Source organism: Chanodichthys erythropterus, chromosome 17, assembly GCF_024489055.1.
Source record: "Chanodichthys erythropterus isolate Z2021 chromosome 17, ASM2448905v1, whole genome shotgun sequence".
In the NCBI taxonomy this organism is placed as follows: Eukaryota; Metazoa; Chordata; class Actinopteri; order Cypriniformes; family Xenocyprididae; genus Chanodichthys; species Chanodichthys erythropterus.
The window spans coordinates 22,773,930-22,784,309 of NC_090237.1; the positions used below are offsets into that span (position 1 = coordinate 22,773,930).

The 10,380-nt window shown below is 49.8% G+C and overlaps 1 pseudogene; it reads right to left on the reverse strand.

Moving 5' to 3' along the window:
- Nucleotides 1-2,706: 2,706 nt before the first annotated feature.
- Nucleotides 2,707-3,775, reverse strand: LOC137004184 (olfactory receptor 6N1-like; annotated as a pseudogene).
- Between the last annotated feature and the right edge of the window lie 6,605 nt (nucleotides 3,776-10,380).

The following is a 10,380-nucleotide window of genomic DNA, read 5'->3' on the forward strand; positions in this document are numbered from 1 at the left end:
TCTATGCCATTATGGACTTTAGTCAGGGTAGCACCATATTTAATTTCTGACAGGAATGAAAACCAAATCAAATTAGAAAGGACAAAATAAGATTAGTTGCATGGACTGTTTCCTGGTGATAAGTTCTTTTCTGGATTTGTGTAGAAACCATAGTTTAGTAAGTTCATCCCTTAGGTCACTGGTTAGAACCCTATTAGAAAGGTGTGAGGCAGTGGCCCCCCGCAAAGCACAAGATGGGGCCCCCTCCCACCAGCAGTGACATCATGTATGAAAATTTGTCCGTATTTAAACCTCGCTGTTTCAGTAAATGATTTCAGCCCTCCAAAACTATTTTGATAGAAAACAAAAATTGCTGTTTCGGCCACAAATTTCCAGTCATTTCAATCGGTGCATCAAATGATATAGGCCTAAACTAAATTCATGTATTTTACAGTAAAATAATAAAGAAATAACTCTAGACTTATTGGTTATAGGCTACATTTGGAGGAGAACTTCAGTCATTAGCTGACTATTAGCAGAGCTGGCAATGGGGTAAATACGTTTGTGCAAAACATAATAATAATAATAACAACAACAACAATAATAATGTCTCAGCAAAGATCAAACATATTTATTTGTCTCAGTTAACGGCACACGTCCGCTAACAGTAGCTAACACAGCGTGTCAAGGTTTGCAGTTGTCTTGGCAATGGAAACAATTTTTTTTTTTTTTGTGGTAATTTAGCCCTATTTTCTATAATCTTCTGCTTGCATTTTTGGGCTTCACTTGTATGCTTTATTTTCATCTTTAGTCAATTGAGTTCAGTTCTAAAAAAAAAAAGAGCAAAGGCTAGCTAAATAGTGAATCTGCGACTGTCTTGGGCTTAAAGTAACTGCACAGGTACTCAACCTTTTTGAGGGCACAATCATCCACAAATATGCAGTAGAACAGTATCTAACAGGGTTTACAGCTTTTGTTTGTGCAAGGACAGGCTCAAATTTAGGCACCCCAATAGTATCGTATTTAAACCTCTTAGGCAAAGTCTCTCTCTTTGAGACCTCCTACCAGTTTCAGGTACATTATCAGAGTAATTAAATTACTTTTCAGACTGAGTAATTAGAAAAGTATTTTAAATACAACATTGATGATGTAATTAGTAACTAATTACTTTTTTGAAGTAACTTACCCAACACTGACTACGGTAAACCTCAGGAAAGACTAATATTAGCATAGATGCCATCCTTCTTCTGATGTAACAAGTACATCTGGTGTAATAGGAAGTGTTCCCAATTCCGGCTGACCTCATTTATGCAGCCTAACAATCCTATAAAGGATTTGAAAACATCAATTGATAATGTGTTATGTGTATGCCAGGGTAAAGAGATGCGTTTTTAGTCTAGATTTAAACTAACAGAGTGTGTCTACTTCCCGAACAATGCTAGGAAGTTTGTTCCAGAGTTTAGGTGCCAAAAAGGAGAAGGATCTACCGCCTGCAGTTGATTTTGATATTCTAGGTATTATTTTCAACTGGCCTGAAATCTGAGATCGCAATAGACGTGAACGATAATGCTAACGCTCAGGTACTGGGGAGTAATTAGCAAGATTTTAAAATATATACAATGTTTAACAGGAAGCCAATGCAGTGTCGACAATGTCTAGTAAGAACTCTAGCTGTAGAAGCTGTAGATTGTTTATCAAGTGAGCAGGGCAACCACCCAGTACAGCGTTACAGTAATCTAGCCTTGAGGTCATGAACACATTAACTAACTGTTCCACATTTGTCATTGAGAGCATATGTTGTAGTTAAGATATATTTTTAAGACGTAATGCGGTTTTACAGATGCTATAAACATGGCCTTTAAATGAAAGATTGGTACAAAGAGCACACCCAGGTTCCTAACTGACGACTTAACAGAGCAGCCATCAAGTGTTAGACAGTATTCTAGGTTATTACGTGCAGAGGTTTTTGGTAGTGATGTTAAGGTCTGTGCTGAGGCTTCGGAGAGTGTGTCGAGAAATCGCAGAAGCTTTCAGTGAAGCGCGAATCGAGGCTTGTATCGCTTTAGATCAGTGACATCATTGATGACGTTCGAAGCCTCGCTTCTACCTGACTGATTCGAATGGTTCGACTGGATGTTCAAATCTTGGTGCGACATTTTGGCAGACATATAAACCATGGGATCCCCTCAGAATTTGTGGTTTTAGAATAATAATATCGCTCCTCCTGCCTGTTATGACCAAAGAATTTGTTTACACACATTTGATAGCCCCATTCATATGAAGCCAATGCGTTTATTACACAGTTATAAATACAATCATTATATACAACCAGAAAATACACATTACATTCAAATAAATCAAATAAAGTCTTTTTGGAAATTTATTTTTTCTTCACCGTTATTTCTAAGCCATAACTGCCGCAAAATACAGTTTATCACAGATCACATCAGGTCATCTGTAATGTATCTACTTGTTTTACACTCTTTGGCCACCAGGTGGTATCGTGAGCAAATGAAGCCTCGAGAAATTAACCCTTTTGTGAACCACTTGGCTGAAAAGCTTCAATGCTTCATGAGGCTTCATCTCGCCATCACTAATCCGAAGGAGCATACAAGAATACAGGATATACACACACACACTAACATACAACAATCACTCATAAAGACATGTGGGAAAGGTGAGTGGTTATATACAAGTCCAAATGAGTGTTAATGATGATGATAGTCTTCAGGTGCGTGGGATGGTGATGATGTGCAGGTGCAGGGCAGAGGGAATGCTGGGAAGTGTAGTGCGGGAACCAGTGGTTGTAACAGGAGGGCAGATGGGACTAAAAATGTAATAATATGCATGTTGGTGCTGATGAGCTGAACATAAAATAAACATCTACAAAGCTACAGAAAAAAAAAAAAATAGGTACAACTGAGGTCTACTTTTTTCCTTTGAATTTGTCTGATTAAAACCTTCTTTACCTCTTCTATTCTCAAACAATAAATAAGCGGGTTGATCATGGGTGGTAGAAGACTATACATCATTATAATGACTAATCACAAATCAGTACTGAACTTTATATTAATATTGCTTGATAAATAATTTCATCTTTCCTTGAGCACTCGATATACGCAAAACTGCCACAATGATGGCGCAGTAAGAGAAAACAATAACAGCAAGAGACCACAGTAGTACTATCATAGCATGAATGAATGCTGGATAACTATATTCTTCTCTATCTGTGCATGCCAGTGTTGGTAATATGATCACAGTAACAGTGCACAATGGCGTTACTCGCACAATAAGGGAGAGGGTAAGCTCGAATGACCATCATCAAAGGGCCTATCAAACCCAACATCCAAGAGCCCAGGATCAAAATGAATACATTTCTGTTTGTCATGATACTATGATATCTAAGTGGAAAACAGATTGCTGCATAGCGATCTATAGCCATTACTGCCAACAAACATGCAGTGACGAGCCAAAATAGTGCACAAAAAACATCTGAATAAAACAGCCCAAGAATGAAATAGTTCCATATTGGAACCAATACCTGCTAATTATCTTTGGTAATGTTATGGTGCTGAATAGTACATCACACACAACAAGATTTATAATGAAATAATATACAGGTTTCTGAAAGCCCTTAGTCATTACAAACAAAGTAAAAAATACAGCATTTCCCACCACTGTAAACACATAAACAAAAAAACAGAAGTGCTGATACAAGGCCATAGTAATGAGGCTTAAGTCCAGGAAAGCCAACTATGATGAAATCCTTTACAAAGCTAAAGTTTCCCACTGGCATGATGAGTTAAAGTGCTTGGGAAAGTTTTAGAGTTATGTATGTACACAATACATAATTTACAGTTTAAATGGAAATGAACATTTTCCAAAAGAAAACAGCAGACGATTTTGATAATGCAATCAACCAAAGGAGTTTTGTTAGAGAATTCCAGAATCAGTCTGTCATCAACTGGTTAAAAAAATTTGAGAAAAGGCACACAGAGAACACAGATATATGGCAGTTAAAAGACAATTTTATATAGATGGGAATGGCGTAAAACAGCTGACGCACGGCTCCAGGGATAATCAGATCTTTCTACACTAGGGCGGTACAACTGTGCACCTGACTTTACTTCTAAAGGGTGCATATAACCTTAAAGGTATACTAAATTTTTTCACAATTATTAGAACACTAAACTCCATTCTCTGAACCAAGTTCTCAATGGCCTAAACCAATATGTCAAATAAGCTTTTTCTGTAAAACATTAAAAAAGTTCAGGCTTGTGTTGTAAAATAGTAGACAAAAGTGGCAAAATATAGGCCAGTTCAGAGTGCACAGGTGCACTAAATGTTGATACAAACAAAGGATAGAAACTATCTGAAAAGGAGAGGAAGAAGTGTACATGTAAGAGATGGTGGACGAAGAGAGGTTAAGGACAAGAATCAGAAAGGTGTGGAGAGATTGTCAAGGCTACTTTTTATGTAATTGCAAAATTTGTTCACTGTATCCAGTATACTTTGTTTCCTGTAACTGACTGAACTAACTGATTTTTCTGTATGATCTGAAAGCAGTGTTTGATTTTGAGGCAATTGTTTGATTTTGGAGAAGAATCAGGGTTTTGTTTAGTTTGAAGATTTGGTTCCCTTTCAGTCGGTCACGTTCGACGTACGTCAGTAGTGACCGACGAATTGGGATATCGCTTAGAGAGCCCTATCATCTTCGTGTAAACTAAAACAAGCCAATGGAATTGGCGTGCGATATTTGCATAATGCGCACCGCCCCCGTCAGGTGTATATAAATAGGAAGCAGATGCAATCGCACTCTGTCTTTCGCTTCGGAGCCATTCACTGGTGTCCTATTTAGAAGACTCCTTTCTTCGTGTGTTTTTTCTACTAAAACACTGCCTCAGAAGAGGATCTGCAGCGAGCTTCGGTGCTGGTGAAGAGGGCACGTGCAGCGAGGTCGCGAGTGTCTGAGGAGCCGAGCTATAAGCTCTAAACTGCTGTTTTCACAGCAACACAAAGAGTGTGTGTGAGGTAACGATTTGGGCCGGTTCCTCGGTGTGTCAGGGAGTGGTGTACCTGACACATCGCGTCGCTCCCTGGGTGCTTCAGCACGAGTGAGTTGACTTCCCCTTCTAAAAGAGCTTTACAGACGAACCCTGACAGTATGTCATTTCGTCTGTGCGTTACTGGGTGCGGTCGTTCCCTGGTCCCTGCTGATGGGCACAATCGCTGCATCTCGTGTTTGGGCGTTCAGCACGCTGAAGCAGCGTTTGTGGATCGTTCATGTTCCCATTGCGGGAACATGACCATCGCGGTGCTGAGGTCGAGGCTCTCCTTCCTGAAGTCTCAGGAAGCGGGAGTCCCCTCTCCTATGCCGCGTACGACCGTTTTTTCCGGCCCCGGGAACCGGAATGACGGTACGGCGCTGTATAGGGAGGGCGACCTGAGGATAACGGTCAGGGCTCCCCCGTCGAGCGGAAACGCTCCGCGGGCCCCTGCCCCCTCATCAGCACCGCAACCCATCCTGCCGCCGTTGGTTTCCGCTGGGCCCTCTTCGGACTGTCCAGCCGTTACCTTTGGTGCGCCGGCGGAGGATCAGATGTTGATCGCTGCGTCGGAAGGCGAGTTTGAGTGTTCGGGGGAGGAAGATGCGCTGCCGTCCCGAATCGGATCCCGAACTCTCGGCTGTGCTCTCCCGGGCCGCCTTGTGTGTCGGGCTCGAGTGGAACCCTCCACCCTGTCCCGGCCCATCGCGGCTGGATGATTGGTATTTGGGGGCGGGTCGCGCTGGTCAGCCCCAGCGTCCCGCCCCAATGCCTTTCTTCCCGGAGGTGCACGATGAGGTGACCAGGTCTTGGCAGACACCGTATAGTGTTCGTTCGAGGCCTGGCCCCCCGTCCGCCTTCACCTCCCTGGACGGCGGGGCAGCCAGGGGGTACGCGAGGATCCCGCCAGTCGAGCGGTCTGTTGCGATGCAACTGTGTCCAACGGCCGCGTCTCCCGTCCCGGGCCTGTAAATTCTCAGCCGGTCTGACTGAGAAAGCTTACAGTTCCTGTGGGCAGGCTGCCTCTGCCCTGCATGCGATGGCGCTTTTGCAGGTCTACCAGGCAAAAGCGCTGTCGGAAATGCCCCAGGAAGGTCCTGACCAACAGCTGCTGGGGGAGCTGCGCGCTGCCACCGACCTCGCCCTTCGGGCGACGAAGGTGACAGCACGCGCTGTTGGTCATGCGATGTCTACCTTGGTAGTCCAGCAACGCCATCTCTGGCTGACCCTGGCGGACATGCGGGATGCCGATAAGCAGAGGTTCCTAAATTCCCCCGTGACCCTGGTCGGCCTATTCGGCGACGCGGTGGAGAGCTTCGCCCATCAGTTCTCCGCTGCACAGAAGCAGGCTGAGGCTATCAGTCACGTCATGCCACGGCGGTCTGCTGCTGCCTCCACCCAGCCGCCCGTGGCTCAGCCTCAGCCCGCTCGTCGCCGAGGGCGCCCGCCTGCATCGTCCTCCGCCCCTGCTAAGACGGCAAAGCAGCAGCCTACACCAGCCAGACAGCAGGGTGCCGGTTGCGGGCGTGGTGCCCAGCCCGTCTCCGCTAAGCCCGGTGGTAAGCGTAAGAGCAAAACACGGCACTGAGACGGGCAACCTGGAGGGGAAGGATCTTGCTCTTCGGGAGAGTTTTCCACCATCTCTCCCACCCCCGGAGGAGGGCCGGGGGGAATTTGTGTTTGTCTGTCTACCGCCGCTGGCTCTCCGGAGTCCAGCGGTACCCACTTTTTCACAAAAAGAGCAGTTTCCTCAAACTCCAGGTCACAACAAGGGGTGTCTGTCAGTGTGCCAGGCTCCGCCTCGCCGCTGACAGCTCCCTCCCCATTCGCCAGCAGGTGGCAGTGTGATGGTGCAGACCGTGTCCCGTGCGCTGTCTCCCATGCACACTGCTGCCTCGCAGAGTCTGACCCCACTCCGGGCCGCCCCCAAGCCGTCCGGGTCGGGTCCCTCTCTGCCTTGCTGCCCCACCCCCGGTGCGTCTGTGGTGCCTTTGGTCCTGCTGGCTCAGTGTCTGGAAGCGTGGAGCACGCTCCCCAGCCTGTCCAGTTGGCTCATTCGTACTATCAGACTCGGCTATGCGATTCAGTTCGCCCGGCGTCCCCCGGTCTTCAGGGCTGTCCACTTCACTCCGGTGTCGTTGGACAGTGCTCCTGTTCTCCGGGTGGAGATTGCTGTCCTCCTGGCGAAGGGTACAATCAAGCCGGTCCCTCCAGCCGATATGAAGTCGGGGTTTTACAGCCCCTACTTCATTGTACCCTAAAAGGGCGGTGGGCTACGGCCAATCCTGGACCGTCCCCAGGATTGGTTTGCAGCAATAGACCTGAAGGACGCGTACTTTCATGTCTCGATTCTGCCTCGACACAGACCCTTCCTAGGTCGGTCTGCGTTCAAGGGTCGGGCATGTCAGTACAAAGTCCTACCCGACATGGTTGTAGCTCCCAACCGGTTGGGTCTTCAGGTCAACTGGGACAAGAGCAAACTCGCCCCCGGGTAGAGGATCTCTTGTTTCGGTCTCGAGCTAGACTCGGTCGCACGGACTGCGCGTCTCACCGAGGTGCGCGTCCAGTCGGTGTTGAACTGCCTGAGCTCGCTCAAGTGCAGGACAGCGGCTCCACTGAAAGATTTTCAGAGGCTCCTGGGGCATATGGCATCTGCAGCCGCGGTAACGCCGCTCGGATTGCTTCATATGAGACCGCTTCAACACTGGCTCCGCGGCCGGGTCCCGAGATGGGCGTGGCAGTGCGGCACGCTCCGTGTCCCCGTGACACCGAGCTGCCGTCGCACCCTTGTCCGGTGGTTGGACCCTTCGTTCCTGTGGGCCGGAGTACCCCTCGAACGAGTGTCCAGGCACGCTGTGGTCTCCACAGATGTCTCTGCCACGGGATGGAGGGCCATGTACAACGGGCATGCAGTGACAGGTCTTTGGACGGGGCATCAGCTGCATTCGCATACCAATTGCCTCGAGTTGCTAGCGGTTCGTCTTGCGCTGGCCCGCTTCAAGGAGCTGTTGTCAGGCAAGCACGTTCTAGTCCGCTCACTAAGCACTGCGGCCGTTGCGTACACCTACCGTCAAGGTGGTCTATGCTTCCGTCGCATGTTGCAACTCGCCCGCCATCTCTTGTTGTGGAGTCAGAAGGATCTGAGGTCCCTTCGGGCCACTCGTGTCTCAGGTGTGCTCAACCATGCAGCCGACGTGCTGTCACGGCAGCATCTACTTGCGGGCGAGTGGCGGCTCCACCCCCAGGCGGTCCAGCTGATTTGGCAGCGTTTCGGCGAGGCCCAGGTAGTCCTGCTTGCCTCCCCGGAAACTGCCCTCCGCCAGTGGTTTTATTCCCTGACCGGCGGCACGCTCGGCACGGATGCCCTGGCACACAGCTGGCCCCCGGGTCTGCGCAAACATGCGTTTCCCCCAGTGAGCCTTCTCGCACAACTCATGTGCAAGGTCAGGGAGGACGGGGAGCAGGTTCTGTTAGTGGCTCCGTACTGGCCCACTCGGACCTGATTCTCAGACCTCATTCTCCTCGCGACAGCACCTCCCTGGCCGATTCCTCTGAGGAAGGACCCCCTGACTCAGAGACGGGGCACCCTGTGGCACCCGCGTCCCGATCTGTGGAACCTCCACGCGTGGTCCCTGGACGGGATGCGGAGGTTCTGAGTGATCTCCCGCAAGCCGTCGTAGACACCATCACTTTCGCTAAAGCTCCTTCCAATAGGAATCTCTACGCGCTGAAGTGGAACCTGTTCGTCGAATGGTGCGCCTCTCACCGAGAGGACCCCCGATCATGTTCGGTCGGATCCGTGCTTTCCTTTCTGCAAGATGGGTTGGAGCGAAGGCTGTCTCCCTCCACCCTCAAGGTGTATGTTGCCGCCATTGCCGCACATCACCATGCAGTTGAGGGTAAGTCCCTGGGGAAACACGATCTGGTCGTCAGATTCCTGAGGGGGGCCAGGAGACTGAATCCTCCTCGCCCTTCCTCCGTACCCTCTTGGGATTTGACCCTGGTTCTCACAGCTCTCCGGGGTCATCCCTTCGAACCTTTGCAATCAGTCGACCTGAAACTAATGTCTCTTAAGACGGTTCTTCTGGTTGCATTGGCTTCCCTGAAGAGGGTAGGGGATCTGCATGCATTTTCGGTCGACGAAACGTGCCTAGAATTCGGGCCCGGTGCTTCTCACGTCATCCTGAGACCCCGGCCTGGATACGTGCCCAAGGTTCCTACCACTCCCTTCAGAGATCAGGTAGTGAACCTGCAAGCGCTGCCCTCGGAGGAGGCAGACCCAGCCCTAGCTTTGCTCTGTCCCGTCCGCGCTCTGCGCGTTTACGTGGACAGAACGCGAAGCTTCAGGACCTCAGATCAGCTCTTCATCTGTTACGGAGGCCAGCAGAAGGGAAAGGCTGTCTCCAAGCAGAGGATGGCCCACTGGATAGTGGATGCCATCGTCTTAGCGTACGAATCCCAGGGCGTGCCTTGCCCGCTCGGGTTGAGAGCCCACTCCACCAGAGGGGTGGCCTTTTCCTGGGCGCTGGCTCATGGCGCCTCGCTGACAGATATCTGTAGAGCTGCGGGCTGGGCGACACCTAACACGTTCGCTAGGTTTTATAGCCTACGTGTAGAGCCGGTATCCTCGCGTGTACTCGCATCCACTAGTCGGTAGACGTGTTGTACCCACTCTAAGTGTCGGCTTGCAATGCCATTCCCGCCACTGGCCGGATACGTGCATACTTTCACTCCAGTCGCGTTCCCCGCTTGGCAAACCCTGTCGAGTTCCTCCGCCTCCCCCTTCGGCTCGGACATTGCGGAGTGTCTGATGCCAGGCCTACATCCGTCGCTGACGCTGTCTGTTGGCTGGGGCCCATATGTCGTGACCCCTCTACGTGAGCGGTCCCATATGTGTATTTTCCACGGTTTAAAACTCCCTACGGGCCGAGTCCGTGTCTTTCCCTTAGCAGAGCCAGCTCTGCTGTCACCTGTCAGATGAGTCTCCCCCTAACCAGGTGGAGCCATCCCAGGGACTCCATATGCGTACTGCCCCCCCGGGCCAGTCCATGTGTGTATTCCCACGTAAACTCCTCCCCCATTGGGTGGGTAGTGGTCTCCGCAGCGTCCCTTACGGGTTCGCTTTCCCAGTGTGTCTAGTTTACTTAGTGGGTAGTGGTTAGACAGCAGTAGACTCTCTCGGTGTAAGCTCGCCCCCTTCACCGCCAGCCGGTGCTATGGGCGGCTGAGCTTGCGCTGGGCACTGGAAGGGGTTTCGTAACTGTGGCGCTTTAGTTGGGATCCCAATTCGTCGGTCACTACTGACGTACGTTGAACGTGACCGACTGAAAGGGAACGTCTCGGTTACGTATGTAAC